This window comes from the organism of the source record quoted next, unplaced genomic scaffold, assembly GCF_019419815.1.
Source record: "Pyrus x bretschneideri cultivar Hongxiangsu unplaced genomic scaffold, Pyrus_bretschneideri_v1 Contig39, whole genome shotgun sequence".
In the NCBI taxonomy this organism is placed as follows: Eukaryota; Viridiplantae; Streptophyta; class Magnoliopsida; order Rosales; family Rosaceae; genus Pyrus; species Pyrus x bretschneideri.
The window spans coordinates 2950328-2966599 of record NW_025999712.1 but is presented as its reverse complement, the minus strand read 5'-3'; the positions used below and the strand labels follow the sequence as shown (position 1 = coordinate 2966599).

General features: G+C 38.2%; 1 pseudogene; it reads left to right on the top strand.

Annotated features, from left to right (window-relative positions):
- Positions 1 to 16181, top strand: LOC103964731 (annotated as a pseudogene).
- The last annotated feature ends 91 nt before the right edge of the window (positions 16182 to 16272 follow it).

The following is a 16272-nucleotide window of genomic DNA, read 5'->3' as shown; positions in this document are numbered from 1 at the left end:
ATGGATTTTCCGCTCTCCCCTCTTTTGCCCCCTCCAGAAATTAGCAACTGCATCATCAATATCATTGCATATATTGTCGGGAAAGTAGAAGAAATTCATGGGGTAAGCAAACAAGCAAACAAAATGTAGCAAGTTGCTGAATGAACAAATGTCAAGGGTACCTTTCCTGGGCACCAAAATATCCAATAATAATCCTATCGAAAAGAAATATAATCGAAACCACAAAGTATTTACATAAAGATAGATTAGAGAGCAGACAGGGAGATTAGAGAGTAGATAGAGATGAATAGCAGAGAGGAGATGGTCTCTTCGTGGAATGACAGCTCTTGTCACCGGTGGAAGCAAAGGAATTGGGTTAGCTTCTACAAATTTGGATACTTAAGAACATTAATCTTCTTTTAGTTTCAATTTTCCTATACATGCAATACAATACTCTCTTTATTTCTCCACTTGTCCCATGTTTTCTTCTGTTTTAGAATTATGGGTTTGAATTATTTTCTTACTGCTCTATGTTAAATTAGTAAAGTTTTATTTAGGTATGCGATAGTGGAGGAATTGGCAGGGCTGGCTCCAGTTGTGCATACTTGTTCCTGAAATGAAGTTGACCTTAATGACTGCCTGAGTCAGTGGGAGAAGAAGGGCTTTTAAGTCACAGACTCAGTCTATGATGTGGTGCCAAAAACCCAAAGAGAAGAGCTTATAAACAAGGTCTCATCAATTTTTGATGACAAACTCAACATCCTTGCAGGTAGAAGACTAATCAGTTGAAATAACATATGTACATGAATCATGAATCATCATCACACTTCCACGACAAACTTAACATCCTCTCGTAAATAAATCTATTTGTTGTACACGTTTCAAATTTTATTAATTCGTCAAATTGTACGTTTTTAAAAACTCAAAGATGTACACGTATGTATGTACCTTTTATGTTTAATGCACATAATTTTCATGCATTTTTCAATAATACATATAAGGTAAAATTGTTATGTTATGCTAAACCTTTTCAATAATGTCTTGTATATATAAACAACGTGGGGATTGTCATACCGAAAGCAACTCTAGAGTACATTGATGAGGATTATGTTGGCGTGAGTCAACCATTTAGTTTAGGAATGTAATCTTATAATTTATTCCTTGTATAATTGGGATTTTTATTCCTGTTATGTGAGATATTGTACAACTATATATTTACTTTTTAGAGAGAAGAATAAACACACAATTCAAACCCTAAAGACTTTTATCTTGGTATCAGAGCAGGTTTCGGCCTGTCTCTAAACCCTAATCTTGTTCACTGCCATCTTCAGTGCTTCTCTTTATTGGCTGCGTAACAGCCATTGGAACCAAGCTCAGAAGTCTCGAAACAAAAGACCTATGTTAAAACCCCAAACTCAGGTCTCGAAACAAGAGACCCGATCCCGTTACAATCCAAACCCAGAAAAGCAAAACAAAACAAACAGCAGACCATATAAACCTAAACTACCAAGCCTTGTGTCTTGAAGCAAGAGACACCACATATTGGAAAAAATTAGAAATCTAAAGCAAAGATCACTTCCATGGCCGACAACCAAGCTATGAGTCATGTCATGGGTTTAGCGCAAGCCTTGAATGAGTTCTCCAATCCGACTTCTAGCGCGCACTGCCAGATTTCATCCCAGCGAGTTGGGCTAGCTGATCCAAAAGCCCAAATCCAAGTGGGGCAGCAAGCAGGGCACGCTGACACAAGTGTTGGGCCAATCTCTTGAGTCAGCAGTGAAGGGACAAAGGGCCTCCTGAGCCCACCAGCAGCAAACTGTCAGTTTTTCGGCCACGCGAGTGATCCGGAACCAAACAATTTGGACAAGCAGCTTTCATTATTGAATTTGATTTCATCCCAAGAACAATCCGATGATCCAAATAAAATTGGCATTGCATTCACAACATCCACTAAACGAGATTCTGGTTGGATAATTGACTCCGGAGCTACGGATCATATGACATATGATGAATCCTTGTTTCACCACTTAACCGTGCCACCCAAGGAGTGTTATCACAGCAAACGGTGAAATTGCTCCAGTTATAGGAGCATGTTCCATCGCACTTACTCCCTCTCTATCTCTGCATAACATTTTTCATGTTTCATTGTTGGATCATTTACTTTCTGTTGGTCAATTTACGGAAAAATTAGATTATGTTGTACTCATGTTTCCCACATTTTGCCTACGACAAGATATCCAGACATGGGCGATCATTGGGCATGGTACTAAGAGGAGAGGGTTATATTATGTGAATGATGTGGTACCAGTCACAAGAACAAGGTTAAGAGAATCTGGTTATGGCATCGTCGACTAGGTATCTTTTGGTTATTTAAGAAAATAACTTCTGTCTTTATTTAATGGCGTTTCAGACTCTGATTTTCAGTGTCAGGATTTCATTCTTGCAAAAAGTCATCGTACTTTTTACCACTTGAGTCTCAATAAAAGATTATTGCCTTTTGAGTTAATTCATTCTGATGTATGGGGTCTCTCACCAATAGTGACGTGCCACGGTATTCGATGGTTTGTTACCTTTGTAGATGATTGCACCATAATGACTTGACTCTATACCATGAAACAAAAGAGTGACGTTGGGTAAAATTTCCAACAGTTTTATCGGATGATTGGAAATCAATTTTCTCTTCCTATCATAGTCCTGAGATCCGATAATGGTGGAGAATATCTTAATTTTGAACTATCACAATTTTTTGCAGAATACGACATACTTCACGAAGCTACTTGTCCTCAAACTCCTCAACAACATGGTGTGGCAGAACGTAAGAACAGACATATATTGGAAACTAAACGGGCTTTTCTAACTGGGGCTCATGCTCCTCATGCCTATTGGGCGGATGTAGTTACATATTCCATTTATCTTCTTAATCGAATGCCCTCTCGAGTTCACAACTTCCAAACTCCTATGGAAGTCTTGACGGATTATGTCACTCTACTATCTTCTTTTCAATTATCACCTCGCATATTTGGATGTGTGGCTTATGTGCATCTTCACAAGAATCAACAGAGTAAATTAGATCCGTGTGCTATTTGTTGTGTATTTATGGGATTTAATAGCCAATAAAAGGGATATCGATATTACCATCCACCTACTCAGCATTTCTATGTCACCATAGATGTCATGTTTTTTGAAACCGAGATGTTTTTCATCTTTGATCAAACCCACGGTACTCTTAGGGGGCGTTAAATAGTAAAGACGAAGACTACAGTTGGTTTGATCTTCCACATGAACGAGTCAGTTAGCATGCTCCCAGTGGTACAGGAGAGGCCGAGACTGAAGACTTAGGTGTTATGAGCAATCCACCTGACTGTGCCTTACCAGAGCGTCGCGACACAACAAGCCAAAGCCTAGTGGATCTTGATTGTGAAACCCTTGACCGAGAGATAACTCATGCAGCGTCGAATAGTAGGCCTACATATTTATGGATTTAGTAGAAGGTAATAGGTCCGCGAGTGATACTGAGACTGTGCAAACAGAAAATAAACCTCATTTTCCTCCACTAGTACATGCTCATGTCCCCGTGGATATCCAAGAGGTACGTTCTCATACTGCATATATTGTTGAAAATTCCTATATTTTACTTCCTAGGCAAAACCGTGGGAAACCACCTGACAAGTTTTCTCTAGAAAGAAAAGTGAGATATGAAATTGCACAGTATGTGTCCAATCATGGACTATCACCCAAATACCAAGCCATGGTGAATTAAATGGCTGGGATTAAAATTCCAACAAAAGTGGAAGAGGCTTTGCAATATCCCCATTAGGTAGAAGCTATAGGAGTAGAGATGGAAGCCTTACAAAGAAACGGAACGTGGAATGTAGTGTCACTACCATAAGGGAAGACACCAGTGGTATGTAAATGGGTGTTCACCATAAAACGCAAGGTAAATGGATCCATTGACTAATACAAGGCAAGATTGGTGGCTAAAGGGTACACATAGACATTTGGAGTTGACTACCAAGAAACGTTTGCTCCGGTCACAAAAATGAATAGTATTCGAGTCCTTTTATCTTTAGCAGCTAATCTGGACTGACCTTTGAAACAGTTCGATGTGAAGAATGTTTTCTTACATGGAGATCTGGAAGAAGAAGTATACATGGATCTTCCACCAGGATATGAAACATCAAATGAAGCAAGGAAAGTATGCAGACTCCGAAAAGCTCTCTACGGACTTAAACAATCACCCAGAGCATGGTTTGGAAGGTTCACTGAAGCAATGAAAAAGTACGGCTATAGACAGGGAAATGCAGACCATACCCTGTTCATTAAATGCATGGGAGGTAAAGTTACTTTGTTGATTATCTATGTGGATGATATGGTAGTTACTAGTGATGAAACAGAAGAGATAAAAAGGTTGCAGGGGTATCTTTCATCAAAATTTGAGATGAAGGATATAAAAGGCTTGAAATACTTCTTGGGCATTGAAGTTGCTCGTTCTCGTGATGGTATTTACTTTCTCAGCGGAAGTATGTTCTTGATCTTCTCTTTGAAACTGGAATGTTGGCTTGTAAACCAGCTGAAACTCCCATTGTGTAGAATCATCACCTGGCGATACATCAGGATCAAGTTCCTACCAATAAAGAAAGATATCAGAGATTGGTAGGATGGTTAATTTATTTATCACTTACACGTCCGGATATTGCGTATACAGTTAGTGTTGTAAGTCAATTCATGCATGCTCCTAGTGAGGATCACATGGTAGCGGTGATGTGTATACTGAGTTAATTGAAAGGTGCACCGGGTAGAGGACTGATCTTCAAGAAGCATGGACATATGGAGGTAAAAGGGTATACTGATGCTGATTGGTCGGGAAACATTACTGATCGTCGCTCCACATCAGGCTACTTCACATTCGTAGCAGGAAATCTTGTAACTTGGAGAAGCAAGAAGCAAAATGTAGTGGCTAGATTCACGATCGAGGCAGAGTACAGAGGGATGACACATAGAATTTGTGAATTGTTATGGTTCAGGATTCTTCTCATTGAGATTGGGTTCAAGCTGTGAGATAAATAACCAATAATCCCGTTCAGCATGATTATACAAAGCATGTGGAGGTAGATAGACACTTCATCAAAGAAAAGTTAGATGTCAAATTGATTGATATTCCATACGTGAAGTTTGAAGAACAATTAGCAGATGTGTTAGCTCATGCGGTTTCAGTAAGGGTGTTTCAAGACTCACTCGACAAGTTGGGCTTATGGGATATCAACTTGAGGGAGAGTATTGACGTGAGTCAACCATTTAGTTTAGGAATGTAATCCTATAATTTATTCCTTATATAATTGGGATTCTTATTTCCTATTATGTAGGATATTGTACAACTATATATTTACCTCCTAGAGAGAAGAATAAACACACAATTCAAACCCTAAACACTTTTATCTGATTACTCATTCATAACCAATCTTGAATCTGCTTACCACTTGTCCCAACTTTCACATCCTCTTCTCAAAGTTGCACGAGTTGCTAACATTATTTTTTTGTCCTCTACTGCTGGTATGGTCTCAATAGATGTTGCATCTATATATTCTGCCACTAAAGGTGCTTATAGTTAATTTCCTTATATAGATTTCGACTTTTATTAAAAAATTGAAAGGTATCATATATTGTTTATAATTAGTTAAAAATTCATTCAAATATTAAAAAAAAAAAAAATCACTTTTAGACAAACACCTTATATCCGATTAAAAGCTAATTTTGTGTGCAACACAATCAGTGAACCAATTTCAACAAAGTTGCACAGAAGAAGCCGATAACACACAAACACAAAATTAAAATAATCACGAGGAAAGACTGAAAAAATCTCACCAAGGAGATACTTATTGACAAAAATACTAAGACAAAAAATAGATAAGTCACAATCTATAAGAAGATAAAAGAGGGAGGCTAGCAAAATGGGGAAAGGGATTGCCACCGGCCTCCAGTTGGAGGAAGGGCAGCAACTATGGAGTTTATATATTTACATTTTGGTAAAACGGGAAAGATGAGCGGCTATTATTTTTTTCTCTTATGGTGGTGAGAAGAGAAGCCTCTAAAGTTTGACTACAATGTTTTTGGTGTGTGATTTTTAGTTTTTGGCCAAAGTGTGGTTTTTCTATATTGTATCTCAGGTGCAATAAATCAATTAGCCAAAAACTTGGCATGTGAGTGGGCAAACGATAACATAAAGACCAACAGTGTGGCACCTTGGTACATCACAACTCTCCTTGTTGAATCTGTAAGATCATCCTGATCACGTTCTTGTGCATGCCTTTTATTTTCCTTTTTTTAATACAATATCGTTGTTGGAGCAGAAAAATCAAAACCAGGTTTAAAATACTTGTGTGAGATATTTTAACCATTTATATTACAAGTCCCTTTCATCTCATAACTTCAAGCCAAGAAGTATTCCATTGATGGGTTTGTCAAAAGTCCATAGTCGAAATTAGAATAAAAAGTTGGATTTTGAATTTTGACAAATGATAAATATATTCTATACTAAATTCATTTAAACTAAAGTGATGGTTGAGCAGTTGAACCCATAATACATGAAAAAGAAAGGAGGACATAAATAGTACCCTTCTAAAAACGCTAACAATAAAAATACAACGAAAAGAGAGGGGCTACGAAACCTAACCCTTCTAAAACTAAACCTAAAAGTCTAAAACTGCAAATTAAACAAATTAAGGAACATCACAAGGTTACACACACACACAAAAAAAAAAAAAAAAAAAAAAAAAGTGAGTCAAACCTGCATGCAGATATGCAAATTAATTTGAAAAGTGGTACCTAGGAAAACTAGCATAGTCTGAAAACAAAGTAGCATGAGCTGGCAACGGAGGAGAATCATGTCGTACTAAATTTGAAGAAGACAAGCCCATGTTAGCAAAATTATCCATAACAACATTTCCTTCGTGATATATGTGAAAGCCGTAGAAAGTCATCTTTAGAATGCGGTCCAAACAAATAGACCATTGCGTACAAAGAGGCCAATGAGGATCAAAATCAGTCAGAGCAAAAATAACATTAGAAAAGTCACTTTCCAACCAAAGGCAATGCCAGCGCCACTAATATGCAAACTCTACACCAATAACAATTACTGATAATTATGCAAAGAAATAGTTACGATGGCCAATCCTTTGGCAGAAGCCGCCAAGAAATTGACCATCACACGCCCAACCCCGATATTCCCCGAATACCAAGGTAGGTGCATGATGGCCGACACTCGAATGTGACGAAGCCATATTAGAATGTATGAGAACAAGAAATAAATAAGACTTATAAATTTAAATATAATTAATATGAAAATGAGGAACGTGTTAAGAGCATACAAGTAATCTAGAACACTAAAAAGAAATAATATAAAATTGAATGAAATAAGGAATGGGTCCTACACCGAGATGACTCAAAGATGCCGATGTGAAAGTGCCTTGATGCCGGGTTGTACGCCTCGAATCTAAGTCTTGAGGGGGTGCAAAACAAACATGATTGTACCAAGTTAATATATATATATATATATATATATATATATATATATATATAATACTGAAATAGTTATCAACATACTAACCCCTAAAGTTTTATGGAAATTCAATAGTATAATATGTAATAGGTTTTTGAAACCCTAGCATGCCATAAAACTTTTCATGAAACATATCACGTATATAATGTGGTAACTAGTGGTAGCAGTATCGTCCGAAGGCATAGAGAACTCCTCATTTAGAACATTTCATTTGCCAAACAAGCACCAACCTACGCCCGGCTGTAGCCAATATAAGTATCATTTGCCAAACAGGTACCAACCTACACCCGGCCGAAGCCAATATAAGTATCATCACTCGTAGCCAGAACAGTGGCCACTAAAAACATTGAATATAGTCTTTCCCAAAATATAATTACATATATCTCAAAATCATCTTCATAGCATATAGGCATCCATCATATATACTATAAAGAAGTGTGTAAAAGCATGTTCATAAGCAGTATACAATCATCCATCATATATACTACAAAGAACATCAGTTCGATAAAATATGATAATTTAAAATATTCTCAGTAAGCATAATATCTCATAAAACGTTTCATAAAACCAATCATTAAATCATGCTTTTGATGTATTCATTTTTACTATTAAAACATGTATTTTAGAAGGGGGTCCACTAACAGATACTTCACCGTCGAAGAGCCACGCAAACTAGCGAAGACAGAAACGTCACAAATAATTGTCCCTAAGCACATAAAGGGTCCAATTAATAAAACTCTATTCAAACGACTGAATTTGGTAAAGTGGATGTAAAAAATAGATCCAGGACATCGAGATTAGCCTAGGAAGGTTCCCGAACAAAACCTAAAAATGTCAACAAAAAGTCAACTTTGATTGGTCAAAATCAAAGTTAACGGTCAGACCAGTCAACAGTCAACAGGTCCGGGTTTGTCAACGATTCACTGGTCTGAGTTAGACCGAGTTGGGCTTGAGACTACTAGGTCGGAAGCCCAGGTTGGATGGCCTAAGAGCCTGTCTCTCTCTAGGTTGGGTTCGATTTACACAGGCCCCAAAGGCCCAACTTCCACACGGCTGGAAGGCCTGCTTCAAAGGGTTTAGGGCTGCAAGGGTTTGGGCTATGATGCAAAGGCTCGAAGTCTAAATCCCACATGACCCTACGGCTTGGGTCCGAAAGGATTAAAGGGTTTTCAAATGAGCTGGGCTTGAAGCCTGGCCCGATTGTTTTTGGATTTTTAAAAGAAAAAAATAAATAAAAATAAAAAAGGTTTGGGTTTAAAGCTCACAGGCTGAAACCCTTTGGTCTTGGGCTAAGGGTTTAGCGGGCTAAAAGCCCTAGGTTCCTCGACCCAAGGGCTTTGGCTATACCTGTTCTTGCTGAGGAATAAGGTCGGAGCCTCTCGAGCTTCGGTCGACTTCGTTGCTCACACTTAGGACTCAATCTAGGTACCAAAATGAAATAGAGACGAGAGGGAAAGATTTGTTACCTCTTAATCATCATGGAATGGCTAGAGGTGGCTGGTTCCTTATTCAAAACCCACTCGGCTCACCTAAGTCTGGGTTTAGGCGCCCTCTGGGTGTCTTGTTTCTTCACAGAGACGAAGGAGAAGGATGGTGCTACCATGGTAGACGTGGTGGGGTCACCGTCGTCGTTACTTTCATTGATTTAGGTGTGTGGATGTGTGAGTGAATCAAGGTGAGGGAAAAAGTCCGAGGGAGAGACGGTGAATGTGTGAGAGAGAGTAATAGAGAGCTCAAAGAGTGAGTGCTCGGGGAGAAGAAAAAGGAAAAAGGAAAAAGGAAATGGGTAGGGGTCTTCCACGTGGCAAGCGGGGGAGAAGGGAATTGAGGATAGAAAATCAGGGGTGGTCCCCCTTGGTCACACCATTTAAGGTCCAAAACAAACCCCTTTCAAACATATTTTTAAAACCAAAGTGAAATTACGAGACTAACCTTCCATTTCGTAAAACTCGTAAAATAAATCAAGACGGGTTGTCATAATCTACCCTCGTTAAATAAAATTTCGTCTCGAAATTTAAAATAACTTGCTACACTGAAAAGCTTGAAAATAGGGAGAAGAAAATATATATGTATAGAAGAAATCAAGTCAAAGTGGTTGCAGAAAAAGGAAAGTGCCATATCATCGCGATCGAGTTACAATGATTTCTAGGCTCATACTTTCTTTCCCAGTGTAAAAGTAGAAAACATACTTTATAAAGATATAAAGTCGAAAACATATATTGATGTAGGGTCAAAAATAAGTACACAAAATATGATAACGTCAAAATAGATAAGTAATAACATAGAGGTCGAAAAATTCATACTGAACTCAACAGTGAAAGTGGAAATGACTCGACCAAACATTTGTAACTTCAGAAAACACATACAACTATAATATGTAAGTTAAAATACTTGTACTGAAAATCAAAATCGAAAATGAAAGTGGGTCTCGCCCATGCATATGTAACATCACGTACCACAAGAAAAATTATCTTTGGGTCGAGCCCTAACAATGACTACTCAGTAACCTCTACCATAGACGGATATACCTACCCACTTGCTTAATGAACCCAACGAATAAGCTATTGATATCACAGTCGACCCACTGTGATATCGACCACCCATTGTTGTCTTGATAAGCAAGCAGTGATTTTTTAAGGGTGCATAATTTCTCACATCGTGAATTCGATCCTCTGGATATAAGTTTGCAAAAATTCCTCTGTCAACCAGTGTTGCCTGTAGAAGTTCTCGTACCATGTCGCCAAAAGTGCCAAAATACCATTTTGCTCCCCAACGTGAGAGTGTGCAAAGATCATCCAATTATCGCCTTGACCGTGATGTGGTACCATTCCAGAGTGTACCAATCAGATATGCTAAAAGCGTTTCAACATCCATGTACTCACGAACAATAAGGTCTTGGAGTGAAACAGTGGAAAGATGCGTTGAGGCGCACATATCTCTTTATCTTGCTACAATTTATAAGCATCATATCGTTGGAAAAGAACTACTATAGTACGATATGATGTTCATGAATTGTAGCAAAATAATGAGTGGTGACTATTCATTTCAGCGTGAAGATAGTGATTGATGATGCAATCCGCTGACCACCTGCACTATAATCTTCATCAGTCTCTTACTAAAAGACAGCTCAAACCTCACATCCACGTGGAACTCTTTCCAGTATTTCTGGTAAGCTTGTCAAAAGGTTATGCTCTAAACGTTCTTGTCTGAATCGATATGAAACATACCTGTTAATATAACTTGTCAGTTAATTTCGTTCAACAACTCGTGAAATAATTTGAACCTCCTGACAAATTTATATGATTTCAGTAAATTCGGCTTTTTAGCTTTTCTAATCTAATATGGTCTTACTGGATAATTGTCTGAATAGGTTCGGATGATCCAAATGAACTTGGGGTGAAGGGTAATAGAAAACATCAGTACGACAGTATGATCCAATTTTACATTGAGGAACAAACAAGCAAGGGAAGGTGAACATGAAAAAGTAGAAGTCACTGTTTATGATTATTTGGTTAATCATCGCAATATGCAACCGCGTTACTCTACTGATCTACCGTGCCTCAAAATTGGGAAGCCAAAACATCCAACCTATATCCCCCTTGAGCTTTGTGTGTTTTTCTATCGAGGTATTCAGCAACTACGCTTGCACAATGGGGAAAGTACACGATGGTGTAATCGACATTTCTATACTCTAGTTAAAAACAATGTTCGAAGAATTTAATGTGAAGCTAAGGGTCAAAGGTTAGGGGACTTGACTTCGTTAATGGAGTAAGCAAGAAAATTATTGATAGAACAATCACCGAGAATTGTTCTAAAGATCCACACGAATTTTCTCAGTGGAAATGAGTCTAAGAACATTGATTCGATCCCACCAAACTACCATTTACCAAACTTCGTAATAACTAGTGTTTACTCGCTTTTTCCAACATGAACTTCGAAAGTTTCAAGTAATTTCCATAAGGATATGACTCTACTTGGCATTCCTAGGGAATACATGTCATAAAATACAACACTGCTTTAGATTTCCAGTTAGTCTTAACCAACTCGTACCACTAAGATTTTTTCGTTTTCCAACATTCCGATGTAGATCCGACTTTGCCCCCAATTCTTAGGGAAACGCATGTTGCAGAGTGGCATCACAATTTCAGATTTTCAGCTGGTCTTAACCAGACTTCCTCTTACTGAAATTTCTAATTCACGTCACTTTAATGTAAAAACTGACTCCACCCGCAATTCCTAGGGAACACATGTTGTAGAGTATCGGTTCGATGTTGAAAGTCATTCAAAAAACCAATTCATCATCGATGAAGCATAGTCCCAACACGAGTTTCTTCTTCTTCCATAAGGTGTGGCTATTCATGCAGTATAAGGGTTGCACAACCATGTTGAAAGACAACAAATCTGGAAGTCATGACATCCAAATGATGTCATGACCGATAAACCACTATAGTAACGGAAAATCCAAAGTATGCTTTAAACAACCACGCTTTGATACCACATTGACATGCCCCACCCTAATATTCCCCGAACACCAGGGTATGTACATGCTGGCCGGCACCCGAAAGTGACGAAGCCATACTAGAATGCATGAGAACAAGAAATAAATAATACTTATAAATTTAAATATAATTAATATGCAAATGAGGAACGTGTTCAGAGCAAACAACTAATCTAGACTACTAAAAAGAAATAATATAAAATTGAATGAATGAAGGAATGGGTCATACAGCGAGAAGACTCGAAGATGCCGATGCGGAAGTGCCTTGATGCCGGGATTGTACACCTCGAATCTAAGTCCTGAGGGGGCGCAAAACAAACAAGAGTAGACCAAGTTGATATACATATAATACTGAAATAGTTATCAACATACTAACCCCTAAAGTTTTATGAAAATTCAATAGTATAATATGTAATAGGTTTCTGAAACCCTAGCATGCCATAAAACCTTAACTTATCACGTATAAAATGTGCTAACTAGTGGTATCAATATCACCCGAAGGCATAGAAAACTCATCATTTAGAACACGTCCTTCAGAACACTTCATTTTCCAAACAGGCACCAACCTACGCCCAACCGTAGCCAATATAAGTATTATTTCCAACTTACACTCGGCCGAAGCCAATATAAGTATCATCACTCATAGGTAGAACATTGACCACTAGATAAGCACAAAAACATTGAATATAGTCTTTCCCAAAATATAAGTACATCTATCTTAAATCATCTTCCTAGCATATAGTCATTCGTCATATATACTATAAAGAAGTGTGTAAAAGCATGTTCGTAAGCAGTATATAGTCATCCATCATATATACTACGAAGAACATCAGTTCGATAAAATATGATAATTCAATATATTCTCATTAAGCATAATATCTCATAAAACATAATCATTAAATCATGCTTTTCATGTATGCATTTCTACAATTAAAATATGCATTTTAGAAGGGGTCCACTCACAGACACTTCGCCGCCGAAGAGCCACGCAAACTAGCGAAGATGGAAACACCACAAATAATTACCCCTCCAATTAATAAAACTCTATTCAAACAATTGAATTTGGAAAAACAGATATCCAAAAAGGATCCAAGACGTCGAAATTAGCCTATGAGGTTTTCGAACAAAACCAGAAAAGTCAACAAAAGGTCAACTTTGACAAGCCAAAGTTAAAGCCAATGGTCAACGTTGACCAAGTCAATGGTTAAAGGGTCCGGGTCGGTTAAAAATTCATGGGTCCGGGTTGGGATTGAGACTATTGAGCTGGAGGCCCAAGTTGGATGGCTCAATGGCCTATCTCTCTCTGGGTTGGGTTTGATTTACACAGGCCCCAACTTCCACACGGCCCGAATGCTTGCTTCAAAGGGTTTAGGGTTGTAAAAGTTTGGGCTCAAATGCAAAGGCCCGAACACATAATCTCACATGGCCTTAAGGCCTGGGTCTGAAAGCTTTAAATGGTTTTCAAATAGGCTGGGCTTGAAACCTGGCCCGATTGTTTTTGGGTTTTTAAAAGAAAACAAAATAAATAAAAATAAAAAAGGTTTGGGTCTAAGGCTCACGGGTTGAAACCTTTTGGTCTTGGGCTGAAGGTTTAGTGGGCCAAAAGCCCTAGGTTCCTCGGCCCAAAGGTCTTGGCTACCTGTTCTCGTTAGGGAAGGAGGCTGGAGCCTCCCCGAGCTCCAGTCGACGTCGCTGCTTACACCTAGGACTCTATCTAGGTACCAAATTGAAATAGAGACGAGAGGGAAAGATTTGTTACCTCCTAATCGTCGTGGAATGGCCGGAGGTGGCCTGTTCCTTGCTCAAAACCCACTAGGCTCACCGGAATCTGGGTTTAGGTGCCCTCTAGGTGTCCCGTTTCTTCACAGAGACGAGGGAAAGTACTACCACGGTGGCCGTGGTGGTGTCGCCATCGCCGTTGCTTTCCTTGATTTGGGTGTGTGGATGTGTGAGTGAATCGGGGTGAAGGAGAGAGGGTGAGTGTGTGAGAGAGAGTGATAGAGAGTTGAGAGAGTGAGTGCTTGGGGAGAAAAGAAAGGATAAAGAAAGTGGGTAGGGGTCTACCACGTGGCAGACGGGGGAGAGAGGAACCGGGGATAGAAAATCAAGGGTGGGCCCCCTTGGGCACACCATTTAAGGTCCAAAACAAACCCCTTTCAAACACATTTTTAAAACCAAAGTGAAATTATGAGACTAACCTTTCATTCTGTAAAACCCGTAAAATAAATCGGGGCGGGTTATGCAATGACAATTTCTAAAAACTCCTCCACAAGCAATATGACTGGAATTTCCTTTGGATAAACCATTTGTATTAAGTTTAATCCAAGGAAACCAAGGAGAAGACCAAAGCACAGGACCAATAGCTGACACCTTGCCAAGGATAGGCTGGCGTCTTGAGAATAAGTAGGAATAAAATTCCCACCATGAACGATCCCAGAATTGATAGACATGCAAAGACGATGAAAATAGATTGGGTAACCCTAAAAAATAAACTTATTTCGAGATTTCCAAATAGCCGAAATAGTAGAAAGATCCGCAAAAATCCAGAGATTGTGTAGCTGTTAGGAAAAAGGCTTACGTAGGCATCCCAAAAAGCAACTAGAGAATCTGAAAAAGACATAGAGGTACATAATTGACATGCTAACCACTTCCAAAGCTGCCTAGATAGCCGACTACCATTAGTCTAAACATCTTAGATCACGTTCGATATATCTTTTGTTTATTCATGTATAGGTTCGATTTTAGACCTGACTTGTTTATAGCAAGTTTTTTGATGAAAAGTTTACAGCAAGTTTAGATCATACTTCTAGCCTTATTTAATATGTTTATGAAGTGCTTGTAATATATGTGTCCTACACATCAATTCTCTCTTCTATAAACGCAGTTTCTCGGAAATGACAAGAAATTGGAGATGATAAACTCTTGGTGCCCTTTATGACGTCCTAGAAAGCCAGAGGTTCTCTTCCTTGGTATCATTTCTATGCCTACCTGCATCCTCTTACATTACTAGGCAGACTATTATCGTCGATGGCAGGGTAACCGTCAATGGCCGACTACCGTTATTCTAAACATCTTAGATCGTGTTCAATATATCTTTTGTTTATTCATGTATAGGTTCGATTTTAGACCTGACTTGTTTATAGCAAGTTTTTTGATGAAAAGTTTACAGCAAGTTTAGATCATACTTCTAGCCTTATTTAATATGTTTATGAAGCGCTTGTAATATATGTGTCCTACACATCAATTCTCTCTTCTATAAACGCAGTTTCTCGGAAATGACAAGAAATTGGAGATGATAAACTCTTGGTGCCCTTTATGACGTCCTGAAAAGCCAGAGGTTGTCTTCCTTGGTATCATTTCTATGCCTACCTGCATCCTCTTACATTAGTGGGCAGACTATTATCGTCGACGGCGGGGTGACCGTCAATGGCTTGCTCTTCCAAGGAGCATGACTTGTAAATAGTTCTATATGTATGCATATGTAGTAGAAGAGAGTGCTTGAGATCAGGGAAAAAAAATATATCTTATCTAATTCCAAAAAATCTCTTAACGCTAGTTTGGACGGAACAGTGATAGAAAGACGATATTGATTTGCGGGGCTAATATTCAGTGACTACATTAATCGATTTTTAATTTCAGAGACCATCATGATTGAGGGGGTCAATTTCATGGACCATTTGTGATAAAAACCCTTCCTTTGTTTTTTTTTTTTTTTTTAATTTTAAATAAAATATTAAATGATCTTGCAGATGATTTTCTAATTTATACATTATTAATAATTAAACCATTTTTTTTTTATTTGTTCTAACATGTGGCATAAATTTGGACTCCAAATCAGTAAAATATAAGTTCCAAACTTTTCATTTCATCACTTAATCAAATTTGAGGGCTGGTATATAAAATTGAGAGAGGTATAATATTGAAATTGGACGAAAATTTAAGGTTACCCAAATTCAAATTCAAGGACAATCATTTTGCATAGTTTGTGACATCATAACAAGCAAACAAAAAGTTGCAAACGTCCGTGGATGAATTATGGGTTTGAATTATTTTTCTACTAGTCTCCCCCTCAAACGAATTCAAGTCCAAACAAAAGATTTGACAAAATTGATAACACAAGGTAAGTATGAACATCAACAAAAACGCAAAAGTTCGTGGATGAATTATGGGTTTGAATTACTTTTCTACTAGTCTCTCCCTCAAATGAATTCAAGTCCAAACAAAAGATTGGACAAAACTG